Source organism: Bison bison, unplaced genomic scaffold, assembly GCF_000754665.1.
Source record: "Bison bison bison isolate TAMUID 2011002044 unplaced genomic scaffold, Bison_UMD1.0 scf7180017864327, whole genome shotgun sequence".
Lineage (NCBI taxonomy): Eukaryota > Metazoa > Chordata > Mammalia > Artiodactyla > Bovidae > Bison > Bison bison.
In genome coordinates this window covers 4,737,404-4,758,859 of record NW_011494899.1, presented here as the reverse complement: position 1 = coordinate 4,758,859, position 21,456 = coordinate 4,737,404, and the positions used below count along the sequence as shown (strand labels likewise).

Here is a 21,456-nt window from a genome sequence, read left to right as displayed (position 1 = left end):
GGAGACAGGTCCCTCCTGAGGAGCCAGTAATTCCAGGCCCTATGTAGGTAGGGAATGGATGGTGTCCATTTACCTCTCAAACCCAGGCCCATTTTACAGAAATGGAAACTAGGCTGGGCTGTGGGCAGTGGATGTCCTGGAGTCTGGCAGACCCTGGGCACACCACAGTGCTGTTCCCAGAGGCGAAGACATGGAAGAGGCGGGTGACAACTCACCTTCAGATATTTGGAGGTGGAGGTTCCTGCAGGATGTTCCAGGGGCAATGACCAATGGGCAGGTGAGAACATGCTTCTTGCTTCCCATGAATCCCACCCTCTCCAAAGGCCTCCCTACAACATGGCCACCCAGGTGGCCCTGAAAGCCTGCATGGAAGGAGCTTTCCATGTGGAAGGAACAGGAATTTCAGCCACCCTGAGATGAGATCAGAGGAAGGAGGAAGTTAGAGGGGTGAATGATGGAGGACAGGCAAGAGGAAGCGAGGCAGGCAGGAGGGAAGCCATCTTGCAAAGGAGGATGCTGGGAAAGAGGCCGGAGACTCGCAAGTTTGCTCAGTGAAGGCCGGGCCTGGCAGAGCCGGAGCTGCGCCCTGAAGGCGTCCAGCTTAGCCCCTTGTATTTCCAGATGTTTCTGGTTAGACGTTCCTATAAAACTTGGAGAAAATGCCCCACCCTTCTGGATTCTGGCCTGTTCGAAGAGAACCCAGACTGACTGTTCTGTAGCAGAAACCGGAGCCGCAGCGGGGTTGGCAGGGGGCTGGGCCCCCACATCGAGGGCGTCCCTGGAAGCCGCATAGACGGCTGTGCGCCTGCGCGAGACCCCGGCGCCATGGCCGTGACCCCTCGCCCTGAGCTGGCCGCCGGGGCACGCTTTGTAGAGACTGGCTCTGCTCTGATCCGCTCCTCACGTGACTGCTCGTGGAAGCCGGGGTCTCCCTTAGCTCCCCGAACAGAGCTGTAGATATGCTAGAAGTCGTGTGTAAACCACCCTGAAAATCTCGTTTACGAACTCCAAGGAGAAAGGCGGCCGTCCCTGTGCTGTGCGAGGCTTCCGGATTGCCCCACTTGATTGAAACAAAATGTGGCTTCAGGGAACACGGCACAAACCACACCCTGTGGCCTCCAGAACTGAAACTGGTATTGTCCTTGGGAAGAAAATCTGATTTCTCACACCAGTTATAGAGGGTCTTTATTGAACATGCTGACTAGAGGATAAATTATGAGAATGGTTGAAACTGCTTAGTAACTTCAGGAAGAGAATTTCATCAGTGCTTCCTTCCTTAGAGCTTGGTTCATTAATTATTGCCCTGGTGTTTTCCATGCACCCAGAAGTCTTGCCTGCCCCTCCAAGGTAGATCTGGACTGTGGATTAGCCTGTGTGCTTCAGGCTCTTCCTGATGGGAATGGCTTAGGGTCATAAATAAAGTGAACCAGCCACAGGTCAGCATGGGGGTGACTAGCTCAAGGCTGAAGACCCTGCTCCAGAACTGGGCCACCAGGGTTGAATCACAAAGTGTGGGCCTTGAGATAAGTTAAGTGTTGGAGCACCCCGAGCCTAAGTGTACTAGTCAGGAAAGTGGGGATGACACTTCTAGGTTGTCCTGGGGACTCAGTGAGATGGTGGCTGTCCAGTACTTAGCAGGATACCTGGCACATGGCAGGTGCCTAGCCTTCCCATCCCATTACTGGTTAGGGACTGCCACTCTATCCCTGTGGCACCTGGGCACATTTTCCACAGAGCAGACCATGCTCCAGACACAAAGGTCCAGGTCACAGTGGAGAGGGCTTTTTTGTGTCAAAAAAGCAAAGACAGACAACCTTGGAAAATTGCTTAACTTTCTGAGCCTCAGTTTCCTTATCTATCAAACAGAGCTGTTAGTTTGCATCTCACAGGGTTATCAGAATCAGAGGTAAAATGAGGTAGAGCCCCAGCATAGTGGTCTCAGTCTGCCTTTGTTATCAGTGGTGACTCCATATTTGACAAACGGGCCTCCTGCTGTCAGTCTGGTTCTGGTAATCCATGACCTCGTTAATGGATGCAGAGGTTCCCATGGTCGTAAAGAGGCAGGAATCCCCACATTTCCATTTATGTCTCAGTACTCTGGGTCCCAGGCAAGGGTCCATCACCACACAGAGCCTGCATCCCTATCCATGGTGTTCCTGGTCTACCCCTGTCCACATACCTGATCCCCCGACTGGACCCAGCTCCTCTCCTACCCCATGACAAGTACGCACTAAATGTTGACCTCAGTAAATGCAACATCTGGTTTTCTTCCTTTTCCACCTGAGCCTGCAGGTGAATTTGTAGCTTTCTGTTTGGGGTCATGGACTTGTTAACAAATGGTCAGTTGACCTAGAATTGTCTAGCTCATTCTGTTTCACTCCAGACCTCATCCGGAACCTTTGCCCAGCGCCTTCCTCGGGGCAGTCCAGGAGACACAGAGTGGAGGTATTCCTGTCTCTCTTAAGTCACTGTAGTTTTTATGGTTTTTCAAAAGAAAACAGAAATAGGGGAGGAAGAATCCTCCTCGCAGGTGGTTTTGCACCCTGGGCCCGGCCTGGAGAGTGCGCAGAGTAGGGGGAAGTGAAAGCTGAGGCCTGGGGGAGGGCAGTACCAAGGCCCTGTCCCCTGGGGAGGCTGTGGTGGCCTGTCCCTGGCTGTCATCAGGTTTTTGGTCCCTGGTGCTCAAGGGCCTCCCCTGGAGGCTTCAGTCACCACAGGAAGGAGATTCATTCATGAAAATCAGTCCCCCCAGGCCCTGATCCCACTTGCTTTTCTGAACCTCGGTTGCTTTGGCCCAGAGAATGCCACTTAGTGTATAAAAAAAGATTCCCAGAAGGCTGCCTCTCTCCACCAGTGTAATTATGTCTGTGAAGTTTCCTTTCTGGAAGGCCGGGGGGCGGGGTGCCTAGCCTCCCCTGGGCTCCGTAGGCTCATTTAGCCTGGGCAGATCACCCTGGCCCTGTCACTGGGGGCTCACGGCCTGTGCAGGGACAGCCCTGCTCCCTGCTCCTGCTGAGTCTCTGTGCTTCCAGTTCCCACCCCTGTTCCGGTTCACGTGTCCTTTTAGCCCAGCTCACAACTTCTCTCTCCAGCTTCCCAGGAACACTCCTTTCTCGGGGAAATCATTTCCTCCCAAAGAAAGGGCATTGCCTGTGCTATCCTGTCCTCCTCCATCCTCACGCTGACCTTGTGAGGCAGTGAGCTCTCAAGCATTGAGTCATATGTCAGGGCATATGTCATTCTTCTCAGCTGCTCTTTTCCATTACCTTTGAGAGAGGGGCTATTGCTTTGCCCATTTTATAGTTGGGAAAATAAAGGCTCAGAGAGGTTAAGAGAGCCCCATGCTTCTAAGCTAGTAGGTGCTAGGTCTGGGAATCTAACCCCTGGGTGAGCGCTTTTCAGCTGCCACATTGCATTACCATGTTTTCCTTTGCTCTTCTGTGTCCATCATTAGACTGCGAGATTTCTCCCTGAAGACAAACCTTATCTGGCTCTGAAGTGGCCACCTGCCAGTGTCTGAGCCTTGGTTGCTTAGCCTGTGCCAGCTGAGGGATTGAGGTGGAGTATGAAGCATCTGCCAGGTGTTAGGTGTCCCTCGTGGGCTTGGAGAACACGGCCGGGAGGTCGGTGACCTGCCGGGCAGTGGGGGAGAGGCGAGCTGACCTATCTGAAGCCCTCTGAGGGATAAAGTGGGACCTCCAGGTGATGGGCTAGGTCAGCTGAGAGGCTCTGGTACCACGGTGTGCTGTGCCTGCCAGAGGTCAGGAATCAGCGCCTCCCCCACCCACTCAGGAGTGCAGGCGTATGCAGCTCAAGCTTTCTCTCCCACTTCTCTCTGGACTCACCACTGTTTGGCCTCCACCCGAGAGACAGGGGAAGTGAAAGGACAAATGACATCAGCCACTCTCCCTCCTTGTCAGCACTTTATGGCAGAAGTTTAGGGGGAAAGTCATGTGGGGAACTTCCTCATGTCTTCATTATCCCACTGGTCTTAACAGAAGACAAGTGATGCCTCCAGGACAGTCCGCTGTGCACCCCTAGTGTTTTGGGCATACAGCGAGCTATTATCACCAGTACATCAAACCTTAGATGGTCAGTGGTGTTCTCAGCCCCATTTTACAGGTGAAAATATTGAGCCACATGTCAAGTAACTTGCCCAGTCTCCATAGCCAGTAAGTTGCTGCTGCTAAGTCGCTTCAGTCGTGTCCGACTCTGTGTGACCCCATAGATGGCAGCCCACCAGGCTCCCCCGTCCCTGGGATTCTCCAGGCAAGAACACTGGAGTGGGTTGCCATTTCCTTCTCCAATGCATGAAAGTGAAAAGGGAAAGTGAAGTCGCTCAGTCGTGTCCGACTCTTCGAGACCCCATGGACTGCAGCTACCAGGCTCTTCCATCCATGCGATTTTCCAGGCAAGAGTACCGGAGTGGGGTGCCATTGCCTTCTCTGAGCCAGTAAGTGGTGGAGCCAAATTTTAACTCCCGGCTGTCTAGCTGCAGTGTCTGTGTTCTGCTTCTTGATGGAAACAGCTAGAAAATAAGGCCTCTTTTCCCCCTCACTCCATGGGAAAGAATTTTTAACTCTGGATAATACTTGCATGTACATTAAGAGCAGCTATGGGCCAGGTGATATGCTTAGTTCTTTGCAGATTTTACCCCAACAAACCTCATGACAGCCTGTAAAGTATGTGTTGATATCAGCTTCCACTTTACAGATACAGAAACCGAGGCTGGGAGGGTGGAAATGACAATCCTGGATCACGTGGTTCTTCAGGGGCATTGCCTGGATTCAGGTCCAGATGTGTCTGCCTGACTTCAGAGTCTGACCTCCGACCTCTGTGTCAGGCTGGCTGAGCAGCATCCTAGGCGTCCTAGGCAGGGTAAGAAACCAAATACTCTCAATATTTGTTGAGTATTCATTTTATGGGATCAGGGAGACACTGATTTTCTGTAAAAATTCTATCCTGAAATTGAGTTACTTATTTTCTTATTCCACTGGCCCAGTCACTGTTCTTTTTGTTCTTTTTTTTTAGTTTTATGCATTCTTAATTTTTTTTAATTTTTATTTGATATTAGGGTATGGTTGATTTACAAGGTTGTATTTTCAGGTATACAGCAAAGTGATTCAATTATATGTATACATATATATACATTCTTACTCAGATTCTTTCCCCATATTTTTAATTATAGAATATTGAATACTGTGCTATGCAGTAGGTCCTTGTTGATTATCTATTTTACATATAGCAATGTGTATCTGTTAAGTGCAAACTCCTAATTTATCTCCACCCCCCACCTTTCCCCTTTGGTAACCATAAATTTGTTTACAAAGTCTGTGAGTCTTTTTCTGTTTTGTAAATAAGTTCATTTGTATCTTTTTAGATTCCACATATAATTGATATGTGATTTTTGTCTTTGACTTACTTCACTTAGTATGATCATCTCTAGTTTCACCCATGTTGCTGCAAACAACTTCCATTGTATATATGTACCACATTCTTCTTTATCCATCCATCTGTCAATGGATATTTAGGTTGCATTATAAACTGTGCTGTAGTTAACTTTAGGGTGCGTATATCTGTTCAGATTATGGTTTTCTCCTGATACATGCGCAGGAGTGGGATTGCTAGATCATATGGTATTTCTACTTTTAGTTTTTAAGGAACCTCCATACAGTCCTCCACAGTGGCTGTACCACCTCACATTCCCACTAACAGGGTAGGAGGGTTCCCTTTTCTCCACACCCTCTCCAGCACTTGTTAGTTGTCAACTTTTTGATGAGGACCATTCTGACGGGTGTGAGGTGATACCTCATTGTAGTTTTGATTTGCCTTTCTCTAATACTTAGTGATGATCAGCATCTTTTCATGTGCTTTTTGGACATCTGTATGTCTTGGAGAAATGTCTACTTAGGTCTTCTCATTTTTTGATTGGGTTTTTTTTTTTTTATTGAGCTATATGAGCTGTTTATATAGAGATTAATCCCTCATCTGTGATATAGACTGCAAATATTTTCTCTCGTTCTGTAGGTTGTCTTTATATTTTGTTTATAGTTTGCAGTGCAAAAGCTTTTAAGTTTAATTAGGTCCCATTTGTTTATTTTTGTATTTATTTTCATTACTCTAGGAGGTGAATTCAAAAAGATATTACTGCCTATGTTTTCCTTGAAGAGTTTTATAGTATCCGGTCTTACATTTAGGTCTTTAATCCATTTCAAGTTTACTTTTGTGTATGATGTTAGAGTCTGTTTTAGTTTCATTCTTTTACATGCAGCTGTCCAGTTTTTCTTCCTCAGAATTTCTTTGGCTATTTGGAGCCTTCTGTGTTTCTATACAAATTGTAAAGCTTTTTGTTCTAGTTCTGTGAAAAAAATGCCATTGGTTATTTAACAGGGATTAAGTTGATTGAATCTGTAGGTTGCCTTGGATGGTACAGTCGTTTTGATGATAATGATTCTTCCAATCCGAGAACATGGTGTATCTTTCCATGTTTGTGTCCTCTTCAGTTTCTTCCATCAGTGTCTTATAGTTTTCAGAATACAAGTCTTTTGCTTCCCGAGGTAGGTTTATGCCTGGGTATTTTCTTTTTGATGTGAGAGTAAATGGGATTGTTTCCTTAATTTCTCTTTCTGATTTTTTTGTTGTTAATGGATAGAAATGCAAGAGATTTCTGTGTGATAATTTTGTATCCTGAAACTTTACTAGAACTCATCAATGAATTTGGTAGTTTTCTAGTTGCATTGTTACGATTTTATTTGTGTAAAATCATGTTATCTGCAAACAGCAGTCACAGTTCTTAAAAAAAAAAAAAATCATCAGACCTTTCCTAGTTCTTACTTCAGTTTTCTTCAATGGGTTCTTCAATCAAGCCAGCCCAGGGGAATCTATGCCATGGGCCCTATTCATTGTTTAGTCACTCAGTGGTGTCCGGCTCTTTGCGACCCCATGGACTGTAGACTGCCAGGCTCCTCTGTCCATGGGATTTTCCAGACAAGAATACTGGAGTGAGATGCCATTTCCTACTCCAGGGAATCTTCCTGACCTAAGAATTGAACACATGTCTCCTGCAAGTATTCTGCATTGTAGGCAGATTCTTTACTGCTGAGCCACTTGGGAAGCCCCATGGTCCCTATAATGTATAGTAAAATAGGTCACTGGCTCCTGTTCAGCTTTAGGAATTCCACCAACCATGACTCTACATGTGTTACCAAAAGACTTCCTAAGTTGGTGGAAGCAGGATTGTTTTCTAACCTCGCAGAGATGTTTTAGCCCCATGGAGATGGCACTTGGGCTGGCTGTCCCTTCACTCTGTTCCTGGATCCATCCCTGGGCCGTGCGTGCACTGCTGGGAGGATGGGATGAGAAACTTCCTCTCTCCGCTGTACAGTCCAGCCGCACAAAGGGGCAGCAGATTCAGGTTCCAGCCCCAGCTTCCCCACTTCCTGGGAGTGAGTGGAGGGATTAGCATCTTTGGGCCTCCGTTTTTCTATCTGAAAATCAGCATGTGATCTCAGGTGATTACAAATATTCTCTGACTCTGAAGCTGTGTTTCAAGGGCTCTGTTGTTTAGTCCCTCAGTCATATCCGGCTCTTTGTGACGCTATGGACTGTAGCCCACCAGACTCCTCTGTCCGTGGCAAGAATACGAGAGTGCCATTCCCTTCTCCATCCAAGGTCTAGGGATGGGAAAGTACTCTGAAGATCTACAGAAAGGCGGCCATGCCCACACTTAATGCCATTAACTTGAGGATCTTATTCATCTGTGAGCCCCTGGTTGAAGTCCATGATATCATGTACAGCTGTGTTATGGGTATGTCCCCAGAAAAAGCCCATGTTCTTAAGTTTTTCCATAAGCAACTGGTAAATGGTCTTTCTGTGGCACTTTCATTAGCATCCCAAATGGACCATCCTTGAGGGAGGGGAAAGGCATTCATGTGTTGTTCAGTTCAGTTGCTCAGTCATGTCTGACTCTTTGTGACCCCATGAACCACAGCACGCCAGGCCTCCCTGTCCATCACCAACTCCCGGAGTCCACCCAAACTCATGTCCATTGAGTCAGTGATGCCATCCAACCATCTCATCCTCTGTCATCCCCTTCTCCTCCTAATTATTCTTTTCTAAGTCCTGCACGTATTGGGTATTGAGCACTTGACAAAAGATACCTAGGTCCTATCCTAAAAGCCTTGGGAAGTCAGTTGAACCTACATCATTCGTGATGCTCTATGATCAGGATGGAGGAGCTTGACACACAAGAGCCTGGGTGAAGGTGGTGGAAATGGCTCCTTTGGGGCCCCCCTCAGAGCTGCCTCTGCCTCTCTTCCTAGTGAAAGACTAGCCTTGCCCTCACCAGGAAACACACAACATGCAGACGTGAAAACCCAAGAATGTACCCTTTGAACAATAGGGAAATGGGATACTGTTGAAACATGCTTGTCTCTCGATCCACAGTTCACTGACTCTGAAATTCCATGCATACTATACAGTCTGTTAATGCATATTAATAGCTAATCTCTCTATAGCTAGAAAATTGCTCTTCAGATCTCCAGTTTGCTTAACAGCTGCCAATCCAAGTTGCCTCCAATTTTTTCCATCCGTCACCAATGTCAGTGAGATATTGAATCGCCCCGAGCCAGATGAAAAATGTGTTGGATGTTCACTGCAAATCCTGTTCATGTAAAAATAATGTCTGGTCAGCAGTTTTCAAATGGAACACAGGACCACCAACCTTGGAACCTACATGGCAGAAGCACCCTGGGGCAGCCATCCAGAGCAGGCAACCAGACCCACTGAGTCCGAGTTTCTTCTGGAGGTGTCTAGGAATCCACATTGCACCAAAGATGCACTGTGCTTCTGACATACACTGCTGATTGAGAAGCACCATCAGGCTGAGGAGGGCAGGGTGATATGCTCGCAGTACTGCCAGCCACCTCCGTAATATTTAAAATGATAGAGATACTGTTTACTGAGTGCCTGCTGTGTGCACAGTGCTAAGTGCTTTCCTGGTAGGTTCTCACTGAATTCTCTAAACAGTCTCGAGAAGGAGATACTATTGTTGCCCCCATTTTACAGATGGGATAACTCAGACCTGAGGGGCTCAAGTGATCCAGGCAAAATATGCATAGTAGAACATCCTGGTGAGTCTAGAAAGAGAACTGATGAAGCCAGTTCATCCCAAGGAGGGAGAGACGAGAAGGAGAAGCTGGGGGCAGGAGTTGCTACCCTCTGCCTCAGAAGAGTGTCGCCCTCTGGGAGCCCTTATCTGGATGGGGTGCTGTCAGCCCCCAGAAGTCACTGTTGGCTGGGGGGTGGCGTGAGCCCTTTGAGGCTGCGCAGTGGAGCCCGCCCCTTCCAGCCCACAGTGATTTCCGAGGGTCCCAAAGTGCCAGTAAGCAGGTGCACATTCTTCCTGCCCTCTGACTGTTGCTTTCCCAGGAAACCCAGGGCTGCCCCCCCTGCCCTGAGCAGCGTGGGAGCCACATCCCTTCCCCACCATTGTCCCAGTTCTGGGCCCCCATTCATCGGATGCCCGTCCAGCTTGGCAAGAGCCGCATCCTCAACTCTCTGCCCCTCCCGCACCCTGCCCAGGCCTCCGGAAGCCTGAACAGCTGATGTGAGATGGAAATAAACCCCCTCCAGCCACATCTGGTCAGGCTGAAAGGGGCCCCTTGGCACTGGCACCCTCTTGAGTAATTCTGCCGCACCTCCTGCTTCCTGGCCTCACCATTCAGGTGGAAAGTGCCAGACTCTCTCCCCGCCCCCGCCACATCAAAGTCCACTGCAGGCACCCTGAGCCCATTTCCACCCAGCGCCAAGCACCCCAGCTGCCGGTCTCTTGGCCTCAGGGCTGATTCTAAGCTCTTGTGTTGCAGCTGCAGGATCTTTGTCAGAAATCCTCCGTGGGAAGATGGGCCGGGCTGCAGGTTGAGGTACCAGGAGGCCCATGCAGCCTCAGCAGCCACTTGTGGCCTTTAAAATCCCTGTCACCCCAAGTCACTCATTCATGCATGCATCTGTTCGCTCCTTCAACAGAACTCTGAGTGTCTACCATGTGCCAGGGACCGAGGATACAAGAAAGAACAAAAAGTGAGAAGTACCTGCCCTCCTAGAGTTTACATTCTAGAAGGGAGAGACACACAAAATGGACAGTGATCAGAACGTTAGAAGGAGGTGTTACAAAGAAGAGTAAGGTGGGGAGCGCTGAGGTTCCAGGGGTGTCTCTTAATAACCACTGATCCTGAGCTTTCCTAATTGCATTCTGGAACTTGTGCAGTCTGGCCCATTCCAGCTGAGGTTTTTTGCCCCCACCCCCACCTGCCTACAGCTCCTGAGCTGAGCAGGGCAGCTGGACGCGAGGCAACTGTGGTGGGCCCAGCTCAGAACAGCCCTTTCAGAGAGGGCTCTTCCTTACGAGCCTCACTGTCCTCAAAAGCCTGGGTGAGGGCGCCGACTGCTGGCTCTCAGGCAAACCCAGCCCAAACAAGTTAAAAAACCTTTTAAACACCATTTAAAAAGTGGGGTTTTTTTTAAAATAAGTGATAGTTAACATTTGAGAATGCAGATTATGCATAAAATTGGGCTTTCTGATTTTCTTGAGAATTGAAAAGGCTAGGTCCCCATTCCCTCATGACTACATGACCAAGATTTAAGTGGTATCTCCCACACCTTCAGTGGGCCAGGGACTCCCTGCTGGCTTGGAAGGGTATTTGAGTAGGCACTGACCCTAATCCAGGTCACCAAATTTAAACCCAGCATAGAAGAGACGTACCTTAACCAAACTGCTTGCTTGTTTCTGCCCTCCAAGTGCCCGAGGTTAAAATGCAGCTCAGCACCTTAGCTCACATGTGGCTCAGCTGAGCCCAGCTGGGAGGCTGCATCCAGAGGCCCTCTATCACCCAGGGTCGCCTGCACCCCCGCCTCCCCCTTTCCAGGGCTCAAAAGCCCTCCCATCCATTGCACGTTTTCCTTCTTTTTGCTTTGGAAAGGTCGGGTGAGCTCCTGTAGCGATTCAGTCCTTGTAATTAAACAGGTGACAGGTTGAAATCCTAAGAAACCAATTTCCTGAGGCAAGAGTAGACAATGGGAAAAAGACAGTCTCTTTAGCAAGTGGTGTGGGGAAAGTCAGCCGCATGTAAATCAGAGAAGTTAGAACGCACTCTCTTACCATACACAAAAATAAACTCAAACTGACTTTAAGACATGACACCATAAAACTCCAGAAGAGAACATAGGCAAAACATTCTCTGACATAAATTGTACCAATGTTTTCTTAGGTCAGTCTCCCAAGGCAAAAGAAATAAAAGCAAAAATAAACAAATGGGACCTAAACAAACTTACAATCTTTTTTCAAAGCAAAGGAAACCATAAACAAAAAACAACATACAGAATGGAAGAAAATATTTGCAAATGATACAACTGACAAGTGCTTAATTTCCAAAAATATACAAACAGCTCATACAATTCAACCACAGAAAACCAATCCAAAAATGGGAAGAAGACCTAAATAGAGATTTCTCCAAAAAAAAATACAGATGGCCAATAGGCACATGAAAAGATGCTCAACACTGCTAATTATAAGAGAAAAGCAAATAAAAACTACAATTAGGTACCACCTCACACCAGTCAGAAAGGCCATCATTAAAAAGTCTACAATTAACAAATGCTGGAGAGGGTGTGAGGAAAAGGGAACCCTCCTACACCGTTGATGGAAATGTAAGTTTGATACAGCCACTGTGGAAAACAGTATGGAGGTTGCTCAGAAAACTAAAAATAGAACTACCATATGATCTTGCAGTCCCACTCCTGGGCATATACCCAGAGAAAACTATAATTCAAAAAGATACATGAACCTTTATGTTCAGAGCAGCACTATTCACAACAGCTAGGACATGGAAACACCCTAATGTCCATCAACAGCTGAATGGATAAAGTGGTGTACGTAGTGGAATATTCAGCTCAGTTGCTCAGTCGTGTCCAACTCCTTGTGACCCCATGGACTGCAGCACGCCAGGCTTCCCTGCCCCATCACCAACTCCTGGAAGCTCCTGTCCATTGAGTCGGTGATACCATCCTACCATCTCACCCTCTAGTCATCCCCTTCTCCTCCTGCCTTCAATCTTTCCCAGCATCAGGGTCTTTTCCAGTGAGTCAGTTTTTCTCATCCGGTGGCCAGAGTATTGGAGTTTCAGCATCAGCCCTTCCAATGAATATTCAGGACTGATTTCCTTTAGGATTGACTGGTTGGATCTCCTTGCAATTCAAGGGACTCTCAAGAGTCTTCTCCAACATCACAGTTCAAAAGCATCAATTCTTTGGCACTCAGCTTTCTTTATAGTCCAACTCTCACATCCATACATGACTACTGGAAAAACCATAGCTTTGACTAGACAGACCTCTGTTGGCAAAGTAATGTCTCTGCTTTTTAATATGCTGTCTAGTGGAGTACTACTTAGTCATAGAAGAGAACAAAATAATGCCATTTGCAGCACCATGGACACAACTGGAAATTATCATACCAAGTGAAGTCACAAAGAGAAAGACAAATACTATCTGATATCACTTATATGTGGAATCTAAAATATGAAACAAATGAACCTATCTATGAAACAGAAACAATGGACACAGAGAACAGACATGGTTGCCAAGGCGGAGGGGGCTAAAGGAGGGATGGAGTGGGAGATTGGGGTTAACAGATGCAAACTTTTATATACAGAATGAGTAAAGAACACGGCCCCCCTGTCTAGCACAGAGAACTATATTCAATATCCTATGATAAATCATAATGGAAAAGAATATTTTAAAAGAATGTATATATGTATAATGAATCACTTTGCCATATGTGCTGTGCTTAGTCGCTCAGTCATGTCCAACTCTTTGTGACCCTATGGACTGTAGCCTGCCTGGCTTCTCTTGCCTGGGGATTCTCCAGGCAAGAATACTGGAGTGGGTTGCCATGCCCTCCTGCAGGGGATCTTCCCAACCCAGGGACGGAACCCAGGTATCCCGCATTGCAGGCAGATTTCTTTACCATCTGAGCCACCAGGGAAGCCTGATTAATACAACATTGTAAATCAGCTATAATTAAACTTCTCAGGCAATGTTAATGTCCATTAATGTGAAATCACTGCTTTCCTAAACCCTTTAAGTTTGGCAACAGGTTCAGACTAGATTCTTTCTTTAAAGGCTCAAAGGCTTTTTCTTCTTTCTTTTCTAAACATAAAGGTTTTTAAGCTTTATAGAACTCCTAGCAGTTCACTAAGCAGTTCGCTAAGGATATAGCCAAAGACATCGGCATTATGGCTTTCTAGACCTTTGATCTCTGGCCCTACTGGATGGAAAGCCCCCAATTTCAAATCTGAAGACTAGGAAGGTGAAACTTGCCCAAGATCACACACAGATCATCGCTCAAGTCCACTCTGTGCTTTAGTTAACAGCTGCCAACACTGGAGCCTCTAAGACAGTGACCCCCACCTGGGCAGCTTTTGAATCCCCAGGGAACTGGCCACACCCAAAGCAATAGCATCAGATCTCTAGGGTGGAGCCCCCAAGCTTCAGTGGTATTGAAGTCTCCCCTGTGAGCTGCCAGCACAGAGACTCATGGCTCCAGCAGCTTCCCTGGAGATGGTAACTTCCTGGGAGCCTGCACAGTGCAGGGGCTCAGAGCATGGGCTACATGGATTCGAGCCCCAGCTCCTAGCTCCCTGATCTTAAGTAAGTTACCTGTTCTCCCTGTGCCTCAGTTTTCTCATCCATAAGTTGGGAATACTAACAATACCTGTGTCCTAGAGTGCAAGGATTAATGGTGGCTCAAAGAGTGGTAGCCAGTATAAACTCGGGCCTCTTTTCTGCTATGGATGTGGTTTCTTTGCGGATTCCTCCATGACTAGCCTTTTAGGTGAGAGTTTAGGAATTTCTGTAATGAAGGAAAGAGAATAGAATCACAGCAAATCAGATCACTGGATTTTCCTCTCCTTCCCCACAATTCCAAAATTCAACAGAGGAGCTGCCCTGGTGGTCGACTGGCTGAGACTCCGTGCTCTCAATGCAGAGGGACCAGGTTCAATCCCTGTTCAGGGAACTAGATCCCACATGCCGAAACTAAGAGCTCGCATGCTGTAATGAAAAGATCCTACAAACCGCAGTTAAGGATCCCCCATGTTGCCATGAAGATCAAATATCCCACGTGCCCCAGCTAACACCCAGCACAGCCAAATAAATATTTAAAAAAAGAAAACAGGATGATGGCAGTGCCACCAGGACGATAGTGGGTCCAAGCAGACAGTTAATGACAGGTTCTCCCGGTCCACACACTCTGCTGCTGCTAAGTCACTTTAGTCGTGTCCGACTCTGTGTGACCCCATAGACGGCAGCCCACCAGGCTCCGCCGTCCCTGGGATTCTCCAGGCAAGAACACTGGAGTGGGTTGCCATTTCCTTCTCCAATGCATGGAAGTGAAAAGTGAAAGAAAAGTCGCTCAGTCATGTCTGACTCTTAGCGACCCCATGGACTGCAGCCCACCAGGCTCCTCCATCCATGGGATTTTCCAGGCAAGGGTACTGGAGTGGGGTGCCATTGCCACACTCTCTGGATGCCTTTAAATTTACCTTTTTCTCTGGGTTTCCACTCCTCTGCATCTCCTCCACTCAGTAAAATAGACCAGCTGTTCCTCCTTCCATTTGGGTTCTTGTGTCTGAAAGAAATTGTAAACACCACAAAAGATGTTTTAATTTAAGGGAAACCAGCCTCCCTTCCTTTTTAAGATGAAACGTAGTAAAGTTTTAAAGACTTTTTTCAAAAAGTCCCTAAATTTGGTACTTCAACTAATTATACTTGCCTTTTTTAACTGTCCAAATTAAAAATAGACAGCTAAATGAGAACGCAAGATACAGCTCAGAGCCTGTAGCCATGGCCATGGTTTCCTAGAATCAGCCTTTCTCTGACCTAATTGATACTTTTGGGAGATCAAAGAGAGGTGAGGGGAGTGGGGGCTGGAGGTAGACCTGGGAGTTGCCTGGCAGCAGATGACGGACTTGATTCAGGCTTCTATAATTAAGACTAGCTCTGGCACAACACTGTAAAGTAATTTTCCTCCAATTGGAAAAAAAAAGACTAGCTATGAATTGGTGAAAGATGTTAGATTACAGTCCTTTCCTCACAGTATAAAGATGTGGTTCTCAAAGTGTGGTCCTCAGACCATCAGCATCACCTGGTGGAATGGGCTGAATTGTGCCCACCCCCAATATTCATATGTGGAAGTCCCAACCTCCAGTACCTCAGAATGTACCCCTGTTTGGAGACAGTCTTTAAAGAGGACTGTGTGTGAGAGCTCAGTTGGGTCTGACTCTTTGTGACCCCATGGACTGCAGCCCGCCAGGCTCTTCTGTCCATGGGATTTTATAGGCAAGAATACTGGAGTAGTTGCCATTTCCTCCTCCAGGGGATCTTCCCAATCCAGGGATCAAACCCACATCCCCTGCATTGGCAGGCAAACTGTTACCGCTGAGCCACCTGGAAAGCTCTTTAAAGAGATAACTGAATTCAATAGAGGCCATTAGGGTGGGCCCTAACCCAGTAGGACTAGTGTCCTTATAAGAGGTGAAGAGACAGCAAAGGGTAAAGATGCACAGAGGGACGGGCAGGTGGAAAGGCAGCAAGAAGGCAGACATACACAAGCCAAAGAGAGAGGCCTCAGAGGAAACCAGCCCTGCCTGTACCTCCAGGACTCAGAAAATCCATTTCTGCTGCTTAAGCAGAAATGGTATTTTGTTACAGCAGCCCCAGCAAACTGACAACCTGGGACCTTTAATGCAAATTCTCAGGCCCAGTCCCAGACCTGCTGACTTGGCAACTCAGGGTGCGAACCAGCAAACTGTGTTTCAACGAGCCTTCTGGCTGACTACCATGCATACTCAGGGTTGAGAACCATTTATGTGAAGTATTGTTAATACCTGGCAGGAGCCAGCCCAGAAAAAGATGATACATGGCTGGAAGCTTGGGCTGGTCTGCTAAATATAAACTTCCTAAAAGGAAGGCTCTGGAAGAGTCCCAATGGGACCTTTACATGGGACGGTGTGTGAACATGCTCTGTGAATGCTGAAACACCCTGTAGACACAGGTGTAGTGAGGCATGATACTAGTGTCTGGTGAAGAAAGTGACCCTCGGAATATGCCAACATGGGCAGACTGAATCCAACAGTCTCCCTCCTCGACTCAAATTTCTGAGTCCCTTAAGGTTGTGTACATTTTCTGGGTCCTCCCTGGTGGTCTGGTGCAGGACTTCACTCTGCCAATGCAAGGGGCCGAGGTTCCATCCCTGGTCAGGGAACTAGTTCCTACATGCTGATTGTGGACTTCCCATTGGAAAAGACTCTGATGCTGGGAGGGATTGGGGGCAGGAGGAGAAGGGGACGACAGAGGATGAGATGGCTGGATGGCATCACTGACTCGATGGACGTGAGTCTGGGTGAACTCCGGGAGTTGGTGATGGACAGGGAGGCCTGATGTGCTGCCATTCATGGGGTCTCAAAGAGTTGGACACGACTGAGCGACTGAACTGAACTGAAGGCTAAAGCGTCTGCCTGCCAATGCAGGAGGTGCACGTTCAATCCCTGGTCGAGGAAGATCCCACAGGCTGTAGAGAACTAAACCCATGAGCCACAACCATTAAGCTTGTGCTCTAGAGCCCAGGAGCTTCAACTGCTGAGCCCACGTGCTACAACTACTGAAGCCTTTGTGCCCTAGAGCCCATACTCCACAATAAGAGAAGCCGCTGCAGTGAGACGCCCGTGCAGCTAAAGCGTAGTCCCTGCTCCCTGCAACTAGAGAAGAGCCTGAGCAGCAATGAAGACCCAGCATAGCCAAAAACAAATTAATAAAGACTGTGTACATTTTCTGCCCTAAACAGTTGGACTGGTTCTCCTTTCTGAGAATAAAAGCAATGAGATTCAATCACATTTCCAATTTCATCCCTGCTACTAGGAAGCCCACCACCAAAGGAGATCCTTAATCACAGCCCTCTTTTTTTCCTATTTCAATTTTATACCACACATCTGTCTTTTGTACAAATACTTTTGAGAAAAGAAAAAGAGGGGAGATAAAGGGAGTTAGAGAACGAGAGATTGATCTTGCAGCTCAGATAATTATCAGCACAACAAACCCTCTTTGTAAAATTGATAAAACATGGTTGGAGAAGACACATGTTTTCTGTCTGTGACAAGGGCGTGAACTGTTCCCACAAAGAATGCTCTTTACTCCCTCGTTTTCCTGATGTCCCAGAGCTGTAGGTCCCTTGACTAGATCCCAAACTGATACTCAGAGAATGTTATTAGTTGCTGAAGAGTTGGGACCATTACAAAAGCTCTTGTGAAACTGCTTATGATACAAGTGTGGAAATGACATAACCAGATCTGCATTTTCTTTAAGGTTAGAAACGGTGGTTTATCTGATTACAACTTCTAACCTGCTGTTGGTCCTGCTAACAAGTCTGGAGATAACTGCAACAGCCCAGGCCACCATCCGAAATCTTTCCTGCTCCATCCTGACCGTGATGGCAAAGCATTCCTCTACTCCTTCTGACCCGCCCAGGGCTCTCCTTAATCCAGGTTTCTTAAACGAAGGTTCAAGGGGTCCACAGATAGAGCTCCCAGGGATCCAAGTTCTAAGAATTAATTTAAATTTTTATTTTGTACTCTTATTTGTGTTTTTGAAAAAGTTAAAGCATTTCTGGGTTATCCCTGGGCCAACCCTGCTTACCTAGTCCTACCATGTGAAATTATGGTACGTGTGTTCATTGATGGCCTTGGTGGTACTGTGTAGCTCCATTTTTATTGTTTTGGGCTCATTGGAAATGGGCAGAGACAGAAAATATATAAATGATGTATTTGGACCAAGTAAAGGTCAAGTGATATTACAAGGTGCTGGAATTGATAGTAACTAGAAATGAGAAAGTGCTGGGAGAATTGAGTGGCATATAGAGGAGGACTGCCACACTGCAAAGATGCTGTCCCAGCACAGACAGCAAGTACCTTGTATGGTTTTTTTATATAAATTTACTTAAATTGGAGGCTAATTACAATATTGTATTGGTTTTGCCATACATCAACATGAGTCTGCCACGGGTGTACATGTGTTCCCCATCCTGAATCCCTTTCCCACCTCCCTCCCCATACCATCCCTCTGGGTCATCCCAGTGCACCAGCCCTGAGCAGACCTTGTATGTTTCAAGCAGGGCCTTGGTTCCAGTAAAACATCATCATCCATCATTTGAACGTTTGGTCTCGTCTACCTACTCTTATATTTGTGCATACTTTAGTACCATTATACTTTTAATAAATTATACATTACACTCAATATATCTACACTAGCTTGAAATCATTTTCAAATAAGAAGTTAAGAACCTCTTTGGTGGTCTAGTGGGAGAGAATCTGCCACTAATGCAGGGGACACAGGTTTGATCCCTGGTCCGGGAAGATCCCACGTGCCACAGGGCGACTAAGCCTGTGTGCCACAGCTACCGGGTCCGTGCTCTGCAACAGGAGAAACCACTGCAGTGAGACGCCTGCACACCACAGCTACAGAGCAGCCCCCACCACGAGTGAAAACCCGAGCGCAGCAACAACGACCGAGCGCAGACATACATTTTAAAAAGTTTAAATAAAAACAAAATATTTTATTTTAAAAATTCAACACTAAAGGCCTGGGTGAGTTTTTCCCTCTGAGAAGCAATTGCAAATGTGTCTCAGGACTGAGAGTATACTTCTTCTCTTGATCTGCGCCCCCAAGTCCTCCTGAGGAGAACTGTGCTGCCTCATTGCAGCAGGTGCGCCATCGGCCACCTAGACTCTGTGAAGGAGGAGGAAATGGAAAAGAAAGAAACCACAAATACCACATTTCGAAGCCCTTCTGAGTTATTTTCTGTCTCTGCAACTGGATGTAAAACGACGCCATGGTATAGTTTCCCTTTTTCAAGGCTTTGTGGTCCTGAGTGCAGTATTAACTGACACGCTGCCTCCCTGGGGAGTCAGACAGCCATAAAATTGTCTCCAGCTGAAAACAACAGAGGGGAAAGTAGGAAGTCCCCCGTTTCTCTGCTCATTTGGCCATTCACGGCCTTTAAACCTGTCCAATAGTGATTTAAATGGACAAAATTGATGCACCCTTTCCCCCTCCTTTTCCTTCTATTTCTTTTAGAACAGTTCTATATGTTTTTTCAAGTGGCATGAATGCTCTTCTTAAGGTGATGAATACATCTGTTCAGAAGTCAGGATGTGCAAAAGTCAGAGTTTTAGTGTTCAAAATAAATATGAATTGAACTTCATGACCTAGGGTTGACCTGCAACAAAAATCATAGAGCTGGTGAAATGTCTATGTGAAATTTCTGGCCTCGTATTTTTTAATTTTTTTCTTCTTTCATAAAGAATGAATTGCCCCTGGGTACCATACCTTGTACCTGAACTAGACCTGATCTTATTTTCTAAATGCTGAACCATACTTTGCTTGATTTAATCAATATCCCAGCAGGGTAGGTGGCACTGTTCCAATTTCGCAAATAATAGAACTGAGGCTTAAAAAGTTAAGGGTCTTGCATAGGTCTTCTGATTTCAGGTCTCACCTACTTCCTACTTAGTGCTCTAATACTCTCTTCTTATTCTTCTATGTAAAAATATGATCATGTATAACATTACCCACTCTTATACACTTATATTTTATATCAATTTGCTCAAAGTCATAGGCTGAAGGCTTGGCTCCTGTATTAGTTCCCTAAGACTGCCATAACAAAGTAGCACAAATTCACTGGCTTACAGTAACAGGAATTTATTCTGTTACAGCTCTGGAGGCTAGAATTTTAAAATCAAGGTGTCAGCAGGGCCATCCTCTCTGATGGCTCTAGGGTATACTCTTCCTTTCCCTCACCCACTTCTGGTTGTGGCTGCCAATCCTGAGCATCTCTTAGCTAGTAGACACATCACTCCAGCCTCCGCCTCTGCCATCACATGGCCTTCTCTCTGTGTCTGAGTCTCTGCATTCTCTCCTTGTAAGGACACTAGTCATTGGACTAGAAACCACCTTAACTCAGTATGACTTCAGTTGAATTGCATCTAAAAAAAAAAAAAGCCTATTTCCAGGAACTCCCCTGGTGATCCAGTGGTTAAGACTACACACTCCCAATGCAGGGGCCTCAGGTTCAATCCCCAGTCAGGGAACTAGATCCCACATGCTGCACCTATGAGTTTTTATGCCACAACTGGGCTTCCCAGGTGGCGCTAGTGGTAAAGAACCCTCCTGCCTATGCAGGAGACATAAGAGATGTGGGTTCAATCCCTGGGTTGGGAATATCCCCTGGAGAAGGGAATGGCAACCCACCCCAGCATTCTTGCCTGAAGAATCCCATGGACAGAGGAGACTGGTGGGCTACAGTCCATAGGGTCGCAAAGAGTCAGACACGACTGAAGTGACTTAGCACACACGCCCGCCACAACTAAAGATCCTGGAAGTGAAGCGATCCCAAGTGCCACAACTAAGACCCGACGCAGCCAAATAAGTATTTTTAAAAAAACTTATTTCCAAATAAGGTCACATTCTGAGGTCCCTAATATAAGCCCTTCCCAATTGCCCCATGCATGTTCCAAAATGAATTGTACAGACTGTGGTTCAGAGTTGGAAATGCAAGGTCAGCTTCCTGTATGCCACTCAGGCCCTTGGCTCTACTGATTCGGTTTAGAGGAGGGAGTTCCCTGATCCCTCTGCATTCCCAACTCTAGACCACCCCCAGTCCAGCCTGGAGGGGGCAGACCTCACAACATACATTTGAGTGGATGGATCCGTGGCTCAGTAGATGAATGTGGCAGAGAGGAAAAGATCAAAGGTAATACATGTAAATACCCACATATTTTGCTTCCAACTGATATAACCCAGACAGACTGCCTTATGCACCAAAGCAAATATACTGATTAATGTAACCCCAAAGCCCAGAATTTGGGGGTCTGGTTTCAACAACATATGGACCTGGGTATTCAGATGATATCCCTGGAAATACATCCCCCTGTCTTTCTGCTCATCTTTCCTCAGTCCCCTTCATTTCCAGTCTAGTGCTCCCTGCATGGTAGCCCTCCTCTCTGTCCCCAAGCTCCAGGCTGCATTCTCTCAGCTCAGCAGCGTGAGAGGGCAGGGAGCAGAGAATAAAGGCAAGCAGGTTCCCAGAGGAGAATCAACACACTGGCACTGAGAAAGCAAAAAACAATAGGTGTGCACAGTGATAGGTTTGCATAAAAATTGGATCCCCTTGCTTTAAGATAGATCAATCCAATTCCAGAACTCTAGGCTTCTGTCCTGCTTTAGTCAAGAATATGGGAGGACTGGACATCAGATTAGAGTGGAAAGTGGGTAGCTTTGGTTGCCAAGCAGACCTGAGTTTGAATAGTGACTCTCTTACTGTGTGGTCTCAAGCTAGTAACAATCTCTTTG

The 21,456-nt window shown here is 46.7% G+C and overlaps 1 protein-coding gene across 5 annotated transcripts in view; it reads left to right on the top strand.

Moving 5' to 3' along the window:
• The window catches only part of CHST11 (carbohydrate (chondroitin 4) sulfotransferase 11), a 308,394-nt gene that overhangs the window by 281,445 nt on the left and 5,493 nt on the right, over window positions 1-21,456 (top strand). The gene's annotated exons all lie outside the window — the stretch shown is intronic.